The following is a 12,533-nucleotide window of genomic DNA, read 5'->3' as shown; positions in this document are numbered from 1 at the left end:
TTTTGTTGGACATATGTCTTGAAAGGCTGAAATTGGAATTAATTTCAGTATTGGAAAGATGACTTAATTTTATCTGGGCTTTTCCCCAAACAGCTGTTAGCATAGATACTATAAATGTTCAGAGTCTTCAGCATGAATAAAAGATTATATTCTTCTGGCCCATGGGAAAAGTAAAAACTTTTCTGGATACCACTATAAATGATGGTTTGTTTAAGAGTATGTTGATGTATATTCAGAATGCTTAAGAGTGTGAACAATATCAACCTGAAAGAGCCAGTCTTTCAAGATGGATCTTGCATAGCTAACTGGGCCTAAATTTAAAATAGAGCCAAGCAGTCATGGGCTGTCTAGAAGTCACACATGTACTCTGAGTTCCCTGAAAAGCCACATTGTTGTTCACTTTGGGACTTCAGAGCTCACCTGAACCAATCAATCAGAGCTCGCTTGCCCTGGACAATCAGGGCTCAGCTGTATAAGCCAATTAGAGCTCAGTGAGTTTCAATCTTTCATTTACATAAACAGACCTGATTGGGAGCCTGGGCCGAAAGTTTTGCTATAAAACCCGAACCTGCGCTTTGGTCCTCAGGAACACGCACCTTCATTTTACACTAAAGGCTGCATCTCCCCAGTTTGCAAACTGTTCCCTGGAATAAAGTCTCTTTCCTCCAGATTCCTTTTCAGAGAACTTTTGTTCACAAGAGTATACTAAAAAAAAAAAAAATATTAGGTTAGTGATGAGGAAAACAAAGCTATACTATATCTACAAATTTACTAAAAGTTTTAGTCAACCATTGTTTTGGATCTTTTCTAGTTAGTAATTTTGATAAAAATGACACCAGATAGATATTAATAATACCTTCTCTTCCTCCATCTCCAAACTGCAAATTCACCTTTTACCATTGCTGAGTGTCTTGTTTTAGACAAGTTAAACTGCCTTGGCTTCCTTATCGCTAAACAAGGATGATACAACTTATCCTACAGTGTTGATGTGAGGGCTAAATGAGAAAATACAGTAGACCCCCCCCCCACATGGTTTTGCTTTCCGTAGTTTCAGTCACCCATGGTCAACCACGGGCCAAAAATAGGTGAGTGTGGTGCGAGAAGATATTTAGAGAGAGAGAGAGAGAGAGAGAGAGCGCGCGCGCGCGAGAGCGAGCACATTTACATAACTTTTGTTATGATACTTCATTATAATTGTTCTTTTTGTTATTAGTTATTGTTAGTAATCTCTTACTATGCCTAATTTGTAAAATAAACCTTATCATAGATATGTATGTATAAAAAAACATAGTATGCATAGAATTTGGTACTATCTGTGGTTTCAGGCATCCACTGGGGTCTTGGAATGTAGTCACCTCAAGGACAAAGGGAACTACTGTATGCATATAGCAGGGACTGAAGCTGAGACCTACATGTGCTTAGGCAACACTACTTTATCACCTTACTTTAGATCTTCTTGCATTCTATATTGTCAGTCTACTTGAACAGTCTGAAAATGTCTCAGGATGCCTCAAACTGCTGAAATTTATTTTTTGCTACAATTTGGCTTTTGGAACATGCAGACAATTGATTTACTCACAGGGGATAAATGTATGGTATCCAGAGAGCAGACAGTGATAATAGGGACCTTACGGAAGTTTCTCCAGAATGAGGAAGAAATCTGGTGGTTTAAATCAGAGCCCCAGATCTTCTGGGATGTGCATGTGGACTAAGCAAGCTCCACCTTGGTTCCAGAGGAAACCTTAGGGAGTGAGCAGAAATATGTGGACACCTGAAGTTTTAGAAAGCTGTCAATGTGCAGGAGAATGTACCACAGTAGCTGCAGGTGAACTTAGAGGTGAGTCTAGGGCATATGGGAAGAGGGGCTGCAATTCCAAGGGTACATTGGATTCACCAGTAAGCAAATACCAACTTATGGGAAGCCTCCATCCTAGAGGATTCTGGCAGCAGATTTGGCTGAGACAATGATGCAAAAGGTTGAAAAGGACAGCAGTGAGTGTAGAGCCACAAGCAGTGCTCACCTGCCTCTTGAGGACTCTAAGAGGGGTATAAGAATAGGGAATGGCTATTTTTTGTGTTTACTATTTTTTGTTGTTATCAAAAATATGAAAAATAGCAAATGCTGGTGAGAATATGGAGAAAGAGAAACTTTTTATTCTGTAGATGGGAATGTAAATTAGTATGGCTACTATGGAGAACAGTATGGAGCTTCCTCAAAAAATTAAAAATAGATCTACCATATGGTCCAGCAATGCCACTACTGGGTATACATCCAAAAGAAATGAAATCAGTATATTGAAGAGAGATCTGCCCCCCCCCCCCATGTTTATTGCAGCACTATTCACAAGAGCCAAGATAGGGAATCAACCTAAGTGTCCATCCGTGGATGAATGGACAATGAAAATGTGATATAGTTACACAATGGAATACTATTCAGCTGTAACAAAGAATGAAATACTGTCATTTGCAACAACACATATGAGCCTTAAAGAAATTGTGTTTAATAAAATAAGCAAAGCTCAGAGAGACAAATATGATGTAATCTTCATAATCTCATTCATATGTGGAGTCTAAAAAGGTTGATCTCATAGAATGAGTGAGTAGAGTAGTGGTTCAGTAGAGAGTGGAAGGGGAGTGGAGATGGGCAGAGGTTGGTCAATATGGACTAAGTTACAGTTGGATTGGAGGAATAAGTTCTAGTGCTCCATAGCACAGGAGGTTGACTATAGTTAACAATAATATGTTGTATATTTCAAAATAGCCAGAAGAGAGAATTTTGAATGTTCTCACAACAAAGAATTGATAATGGTCTGAGGTGATGGACAGGCTAATTTCCCTAATTTAATTATTACACATTGTGTACATGTATTGAAACATTACTCTGTACCCCATAAATATGTATAATTATTATGTGCCATTGAAAACAAATCAAGATTAAAAACAAAGAATAGGGAGTGGAAGTTGGAAGGTATTGTTACATGGACCCAGGGGCAAACTATTTAAAATGACTGAGTGTAGAATCACATAGAATTATTATCTGAATGTATTAACAGATCACATTCAGACTATTCATGTCAGGGTCACTGGGAATTCTTGGTGATAAATGTGGGCAGGAATGCTTGGAAAGAGTCTAGAATTCTTTTAGCATTATGATTTGCAGTTTTCTTATAAATGTGACTGTGTTTGTATTCACTGATCAGTGAAGCCTGAAACATACAGGTTAGATGCATGTAAAACACATAGCAGAGAGCATGGCACACAGTAAGCAGTTAAAAAATAGTTGTTGCTATTGTTGTTGTTGTTAATATCAGTTCATTAACCCTACCACAGCCAGTATCTGCCATTTCTGTCAACATAGTAGGAACTCAATTAAAATGTGTTAAGTAAATGGAAAAAAATGTGTCCCTGAGACCAGTATAGCTTTTCTGCAGAAGTCTGAAGTTATAAAGTTACTGCACAGAATGTGTTGTATAGAAAATGAATTCAGAATCAATGAAAAATGCAAACAGGGATACATCTAGTACCTACCACTCCGCTTCAGGGTTTTTCTCTCCTTAGCGTCTGCCAGCATTTTCCTAATGCAACTGTTATTTCCCTAGTATTTCTGCCAATGGCATTCTGTTACTGTGATCACCAAAGCCATTCTTCTGGGCTGCTTCTCTACTGGTACTGAGAGCGCTTTGCTGAGCTGCTGCAGGGCCATAGAATGAGGAATGGTCTCTCTCCCCATCCATCATTCCTAGGGAATTTGTGCTTCCTGTCTGTTCTGAGTGATTAGAGGTCCTGGTTCTCCAGGAGACTGAGGTTGATGCTTTTAACCAGGGACCGTAATAAAGGTTTCACTAAACCCAAAACATTGGCTTGTACATGTTTATTTAGGGTTCCTCATAACAGTAAACCATTGGGCGAAGAAATTAGATACTTTGCTGGAAGGGATAATTGAGCTAAATTATTATAAGGAGATAAGGATGTTGCTACCTAGTAGAGTCTTATGCTTTTATGTACACTGCTAACAGTGAACAGGCTATTCTATCAACTACAGCTCTGATAAGGTCTTCATATGTAGGGGTTTAGACACATTAGTGGCAAAGTAGGTTGGCATCAGCCCATGGAGCCAGAGACCTAGACCAGTAAAAGTGCTGACTGAGTTTGATCATAACCTAAAATAGGCTGTGGAAGAGAGAGAAAATAGTGTAAGTTATAGTCTGAACAAATTGCATCAATATAATAGGGATTATAGTGTGTATCACTAACCTTCCTATTGTCTTCTTTTAAAAGAAATTGTGACCAGTTATCAATTTTAATGCATTAACTGCCATGAGAGTTGTATTTTAACTCACTCTAGTTTTGACCCTGAGGCCGCGTGAAGCATATCTTACTTGTCGATGTTCTTATTGTTACAATTAATATTGACAATTTAATTCTAAAAATGTGGATTAAATGAATAGAAGTCAATAAGTTTCATTTTTCTATTTATCTTTACCTTTAAATTACACTTGACGTTTTTATTTTATTTTTGTAATAAAACACCATGGCCCCAAGGAAAAGTTTCTGTGTGTGTGTGTGTGCGTGTGTGTGCGTGTTAGTCTATGTGCTAAATATCTGTGATGGGACTGAGGTCTGAGTAAATTTAGTTTGTATCATGAGTTGGAGCACAAGGTGTGGGCTGTAGCAGATGCAGTCGGTTGACCACCCATGTCTCCCTGGCGTTAACTCCACCTATATAAGTTGATGGCTTCTCTCTGCAAACACCTGGCAGCTCTCTGCCTGAGTACTTTCTCTGTGGAAACATGCTTGGCATGTGTGTGCGACTGGCTGGAAATGACCAAGAATTAACATTCCTGAAAGCAGCACTTGGCCAATTATGGATGGAGTTGGTAGATTAATACTGCGGTTTCTTCACCCCTCTGGGATGACAGCTCTGAGGTGTGTTCAACATGGTCTTCCAAGGGTTTCTAAAAGAGTGAGTCCCAGTTCCCTACAATAGCAAACTGTTCATAAATAAACCTTATACTGGCTGCATTTTCTTTCCTATCTTACTTCCTCATTCTCTTATCGGTGCTTATTGGAATTATTTTTTAAATAAGATACTTGCACATAAATCTTTGTCTCAAGGAACCCAATCTAAGACAAGTGGCAAAACAAGTCTGAGTCCTGACGGCCTACTATTTATAGTCAAGTAAAGGTGAATGACATTAATCACATAATTACATTATAATTGTAAAATTGCAATTGTGATGAGTACTATAAAGAAGGCATATTGCATACAAAAGGGAATAAAAGGGGATTTGATGTGTGTATGTGTGTTGGAGTCAGGGAAAGTCTCCCCTGAGGAAGCGATGTTTCAGCTGAGAATTGAAAGAAAGTGAAGAGGGGTATAGAGAGGGTTCTGCATGAAGCAGTAACCTCTGCCAAGGGCCGATGGGAGGAAGGAGCATGGCATGTTGAAAGACGAGAAAGGCCAGTGTGGCTGAAGTAGAGGATGATGGGGAGCTCAGTGGGAAAGGAGACCAGAAGGTAGGTGGGATCCACACAGTGTGGCTTTTTAGTGTCTATATATATATATATATATATGCATATATATATATATATATATATATATATGAAGAACTATGGGAAGTCATTGGGAGGGTTTAATCACAGTTCGTATTTTCAGATTTACATTTTAGAAAGATCACTTTGTATGCTGTATGGAAAGAGATAGGGAGGAAGTGGAAAGATAGTTGGATTCAGTTGACACAGGAGTCTAGGTGAAGGCTTTTTTTACTGTCATTACTTGGACTTGATTGGACTCCAGGATTCATATCTTGGCTCTACCACTTATTCACAGAATGATCTTGGGCAAGTCACTTAACCTTCCTGTGCTGCAGTTGCCTCATGGGTAAAATAATTATAATTATATATTATCATAATGATTAGAATAGCGCCTGACATGTAGCAAGCATAATCCAAATGCTAGCTATTATTAATGCTATGATTATTATCTTCCAATATGTCATGGTTGAAAATGGATTGATTTTTATGGTGCGTTATTGTCCAGGGGCTTTAGTTTTGCATACAGCTTCTACTTTAATAACTAGTGTAGTGGAAGGCAGAGCAGGAGAAGGTCTGGAATCAAATACAGGCATCGGTGCTTCCCAGCTGAACAACCTTGAGCAAGTTATGGCACCCCTGTTTCCTCTCTCTGTCGTGGGGAGGAAGTTAATAATAGTGCCTACGTCTTTGGGTTATCGTAGGAAGGAAATGAACTACTGTCTGTCAAATACTGGTAAATATGATAAGTATTAATAATTGTCTCTTCTGGTTGCCATTCTTACTAGATTCTTCTTCTATGGTGATCCTATTATAATCTTTACATAAGGATCTGAGATAGCACTTTGGAATATCTTTTACCTTTGTAAAAGCCCTTAGTATATAAAACCCTGCAAAAACATAGCTAGCTACCGTTACTACTCTGCTTTAAACTTTACATTTTATACTACTTTAAATGTCTTTATATTACAAACTTCACAATCTACTGCTATATTATTATTGCAATAAAGTCCTCCTCATCAAAATGACTCTGACTATATACCTCTGTGGGTGAATCACTTTGAACTGAATGGTATTGCTAAACTGCTAAGAACCTTCCAGGTGTTTCACTCTTTTCTCTTTGGCTTCAATGATTCCATCATAATTATTATAGCAAAATACCACATATCTTGCTCATAAGCATGAAACCCTCTGTTCTTACACAATTTTCTTTCAAGGGTAAATTTGAATGTTTCATGAAGTAGAAGAAAAATATGTTTTTTACTTACAATGCGTATGGATAAAAAACAACCTGAGTATGCATAACAATTTTATTGAAGCACATTAATTTTTTTTGCAAACATTGTCTATTTATTGTGTGGCTTTCTCTTTTAACTCAAGCATGATACAGAGATATTGAGAAACAATCTTTTTTCTTGGAGAGAATCAGATCAGTTCTTCCTGTTTTATGTTTTCAGCACATTTTTCTGTGTATATACTTATGCTTTCTTTCTAGTAATACACAGGTTATTTAAGTTTCTTTAATTAATGATTGGGTTCAGTCAATTTTCTTACATTTAGGTAAGTGACATATGAAGCTGGAGATGGTGTCTTAACTGATGTTCACTTTATTAAACTGAGCACATATAATAATTACAAGATTATAAAATTTAATCTGGATAATGATATATGTTATTAATACCTTCTAACATATTTTCCACTTTCCTATTATGCTTGACTGAAACTTGTAGCTTCGAAAGGAGATTTCTAAAATAGATTAATTCTGCTTTTGATATTTTGATAGTTTCTGCAACCTCTTTTGAGCTTATTATCCAAGATATTTTACTGAAAATACTTTGAAAATAGCATTGTTGATTTTCTGTTTATACTAGCAGGTGTGCACGCATAGTGACTAAAGTTCTTGCCTTGTTTCTGACATGTTACCCCAAATTTTTAATGGCTCAATTACTATAAAATGTGTAGTAACAACTCTTGAAAATTTTGAATAACCTTGAAGTTTCAATATATATAAATTCATTGGGTAGTCACTGGCGATATTAATTTTTGTGAAAAAACATTTTCAACGGTGAAACATTTAAAATTCCATTTCAGATCAGCATTAACAAATGAACATTTACAATAGTTTTTATGCCGTAAAGCACTAATTTGAGTCCCAATTAAGCAAAATGTTACCCCCCTAAAATAATTACTTCCTGTTCATTAGTATATCTATATTATAGGAATATTATATATTCTTTCAATTATTGTAGGAAAGAACTGAACTACTGTCTGTCAATTATTATAATATTTTGAATTCTGTCAATAAAAAATTTTGAAAATTTTTTCTCTCTTGTCATGAAAGTGCCTACAATAATATCTTTGATTTTACGTCTTGTCCTGCAAAGCCTAAAATATTTGCTATCTGGCCCTCTACAGAAAAAAATATGTGCTGACCTCTGCTTTAAGGAAATTGTCCTGGTTGTAGGAGGAAGAATGGATTATAGGGTGGTGAGGAGTGTGGTTAGGGTGCTATTGCAACAGTCCAGGTGAGGGAGCATGGTGTTTAGAAATGAGCAGGAGGGTAAGAGTGATCCTCTGACTCAAATAAGAGTGCTAAGCCTTTTCCACGCCCCCGTGGCAGAAGTGGGGAAGGGATGGGAGTCATATTCCCCTATCCCCATAAAGGGTTTCTAAAACAACCACTAACAGACATTGGGGTTAATAATAGCATAAAATGGTTGCTATTTTTTTGTATCAGAGTATTATGGGTGATTGCTATTTTTTTAAACAGATACTATTCTAAGAGTATTATGTATATTAACTTTTTGATCTTCATAGTAATCCTATGCGGTAGGAAATATTCTTATCTTCACTTTATAGATAAAGTGTCTGAGATGCAGAAAAATTTGAAAACTTGCCCAGTGTCAGAGAAGCAGTAAAAGAAGTCATGGGATTTGAACTCAAGCAGTCTGGCTCAAGTGCTCAGTCTCTTAGTCACAACTACACTGCCTTTTCCATAAAGAAGGGAGGCAGCTATCTGCTGTCCTGGATGGGTGTCAGCTGAGGTGGTATGCTGTGGTTCTGTCCTCAAGACCTATTAGAATGGGGGGAAGAAGCAGGGTAGAGACGGCAGGATGGATAGACAGGAGACGAGTGAGAGACACCTGCATTCCCGATGCTTGGTGTGGCAAGGGTGGGGGGTCAGGTAGATAGACCCTGTGTATGGAAGCCAGGCTTCAGCTACCTTGGGAGGGCCTTATGGCAGAGAGCTGCCTGCTAAGGTAGCGATCCCAAAAGCAAGAGGTGAGGAGAGAGAGAGATGGGGGAGCTTAAGCTGGAAAGTATCTCTCACATCAGCAAACTGTACACTGTGGACATTTCTTTAAATTTTTCTGAGGAACCCACAAGGACACCTGCCACACCGAGGAAAATGACAGCCAGGGGGCAAATTGTGCATGTGTATGAGAGGAAATGGGGGAGCAGGGGCAGATAAGAAGACGAGCACCCTCTCACTTCAGTTTCCTGACATTTACTCTGAGCCTGCTTCAGCTGAGATAAAATCCAAATGTCTCTCCTACAAAGTCTTCATGCACAAAGAGAATGTGAACAAATTTGACTGCAGAATAATGTCAATAAATAGATCTGATTACACAGAGATGCTACAAAGCATTTCATAAAACAAGTTGGGGCAGAACATGTTTCACAGTAGTATTGACTACATGTCATGTTTTATAGATTGTCTTTGCAAATAAATTTACCTGATTTTTAAAACTCTTTAATGAAACCTAGTGGCTGTACTGACTGTATACAATGTCATTCCTGTCTCCACCCTCACTTTCGGTCTGCGCTAAATCCAAAGTGATGCAGATAAAGGTGAAGTGAAATGAAACAACCTGACCTGTGAGAAAGAGCTATTTGTCTCAGAATTTGAAAGAACCATCTGTGTTTGTCTAAAACTTGAATCATGATGATGATGATGACATTGATGTCATCTAATTTAATTGCCAGGGCAATAGCATCATCAATAAAAAGGGAAAAATTAGAATTTCCTTTTAATATGCAGAGAGCCAAACTTTCTCACTCTCAAATTTCACCCATTCAAGCAATGTAAAAATGTTATAACAACTACATTCATACTTTTATTCAACAAAATTTTACTAAGTACCTACTATGTACCAGGCTCTGTTTTAGGCACTAGAGATTCTGTAGTGAAGAAAATAAATAAAATTTCTTTCTCTCACATTTATATTTAGTGCATGTGCGTGTGGATCAGTGGGGCTGGGGACATGAGAGGAGATCTACAAAAAACAATATATAAGTAAATTATATAATCTTCTAGAAGGTGATAGGTGTTATGGGGAAAAATAAAGCAAGATTGGAGATGGGGGGTATGTGGAGAAGTGCTTTTCAATTTTAAATAGGGGTTTTCCAGGTAATATACATGAGATCATCTTGCACGTGGCAAAACGTCATACAAAAGCTAACTGCTTTTGGTTGGGGGGATCACAATACAGGCATCTGTTTTTGAGGGTGGGCGCATGTAATTTTGTAATACATAATGTACAAAGGGACAGAGTAACTCTTTTAAGCATTGCATACTCATCAAGAATCTCTGCGTCCTGTTCTCTAATATCTTCCAGTGAAGCAGTAAAACTACTTTGTTGGAAGTGGATGCCCTCGTGGTGCTCATAAAAGATTTAAGGAAGGATTTAGAATGAAAGACTAAGATTGGATATTGTTTATGTCTATATTGGTTTTTAAATGCCTCCAAATATCAAGTTGTCCATTAATCCATCTATTCATTGCAAAGTATTTATTCAATATTTATGATGTTTCAGGCATCTTGAATAAGTACTGAAACAGTTACAAAAGTGTTCATGGTCTAGGGTGATAAACCAGCTAATAGGCTTATTTAGGGATTATCTTCTAGAGATTTAATTTGGTGCTAACTATACTATTTTAGGAAGCTGTCTAAAAATCTCATTTGACATCAAAACAAAAATATCAATGCTCCCTTGAAAAGTAGAGTGATATATCTTCTTATGTATAGTGTGCAGATCTTTAGTTTAATGGTAAAGGTGATGACCCAGCATAGATTTTTATGGAAAATTTCATAATGTGAGAAGTTTATAAAAATAAAACTTAAATGAAAATTAAAGGAGTTCACTGTTGAAATATTCTTTAAATGGTATTAATATTTAAAAAATTCTAATTATTGACAGAATAAAAGCCATATTTGAACAGAAATAATTTTATGTAATTTGGAGGAAATTTGAAGATGGCCCTGACAGCTTTGTACTAATACGTTTTCAAATTCCCGTGTTTATAATCATTGTGATCTCTTTAAGATTGCATATTATAATTATTAAAATATTAACTAAAGATTTATTATGAATATGCAAAAATTCTGATAAAATATGCTATGGTTTGAATATTTGTCCCCTCTAAAACTCACGTTGAAGTTTGATCCCCAATGTGGTGGTATTGAGAGGTGGAGTCTTTAAGGGGTAATTGTGTCATGTGAGTTCTGCCCTTATAAATGGATTAATCCATTTGTGGATTAGTGGATTAATGAACTAATGGCTTAATGGGTTGTCATGGGAGTGGGACTGGTGGCTTTATAAGAAGAAGAAGAGAGAGGAGCTAGCATGCTCAGTCTCCTCACCATGTGATACCCTTCTGCAGAGCAAGAAGGCCCTCAGCAGGCGTGGCTCCTCAACCTTGGACTTCTCAGCCTCCATAACTATATGAAATAAATTTCTTTCTCTTATATATTACCCAGTTTTCGATATTTTATTTTAAGCAACAGAAAACAGACTTAAGACAAAGTAAAAGTCTCATTTGCCTTATTCTTAGTTCCAGCTACCTCCTAAAGAATATCCACCATTATTAGTTTAATATTTTTGCATATATTTATTACATAGGAATTTATTACATTCATATTGTGTAACTAGTTTTTAAAATAAATAGGACTATAATGTGAATATTGTTCTGCAACTTGCATTTTTACCTTGTAGTATACCTTAGAGATCTTGCAATATATGTGGATATTGATATATCTCATTCTTTTCAAAAACTGCATAGCAGTCCATTGTATGACCTTCTATAATTGTTTTTTGTTAAGGGAGATTTATGTTGTTTTCAATTTTAAGTGTCACAGACAATGCTACAGAATGTCGTGTATGTTTTCTACACACAGGTATGTCTTTAGGGAAGATATTTAAGAATACAATTGCTAGGTGCTAGAGTAGTGATCATATTTTAACTTCTAACAGTACTGACATATTATTCCCTAAAAGGAGTGTTCCAGTTCACACTCCTACCACTAGTGTACGACAATATCAAACTTTTGACAATCTTACTGATACACAGTCATAACAAATTTTAAAGTGTTTTTATAATTTTCTATTATTTTTACTTGATTTGTATGAAGTCTGTGACTATTTTGGAAAATAATCTTCTCATTATAAAAATTGAAAGTACATTCTTTGTTATTCCTATCTAAAGTTAATCTATTCTGGATATTAACCTGTTACAACTCTGTTGCAATATCATTTTCTGTTATATAAGTGGAGAAGATCTTCTCCCAGTCTATAGTTTTGTTTTCGAATTTTTAAAGTTTTAAATGTTGGTGTAGTCCAAATTATGAGTTTATTTTTTGTGGCTTCTGTGTTTTATATATTGTTTTAAAAAGTCTCTTCTATCCTAAAGTTATAAATATAGTTTTATATTTTTTTAATAGTGCATTTGCAGTTTACATCTTTAATGCACATGGAATTTGTTTTTTGGAAATGGTGTAAAATAAGGATTTAACTTAATTTTTCCCTCTCTTTTATTGACTATTGTCTCTTTCCCACTGAGTTGTTTTACTACCATTATCAATTACTGCATATTTACCCATACATAGGCTCATTTCTGGACTCAGTTGTAATAATCCATTTGTCTCTTCCTGCATCAATACCATAATGTTTTAATTTTTATTTCCTTCTGACTTTACAGTGCCTGCCACCCTGCATGTTAAT

The sequence above is a fragment of the Eulemur rufifrons genome, chromosome 8, assembly GCF_041146395.1.
Source record: "Eulemur rufifrons isolate Redbay chromosome 8, OSU_ERuf_1, whole genome shotgun sequence".
Taxonomy (NCBI): Eukaryota; Metazoa; Chordata; class Mammalia; order Primates; family Lemuridae; genus Eulemur; species Eulemur rufifrons.
The sequence above is the reverse complement of the archived record's forward strand: the minus strand, read 5'-3'. Positions refer to the sequence as shown.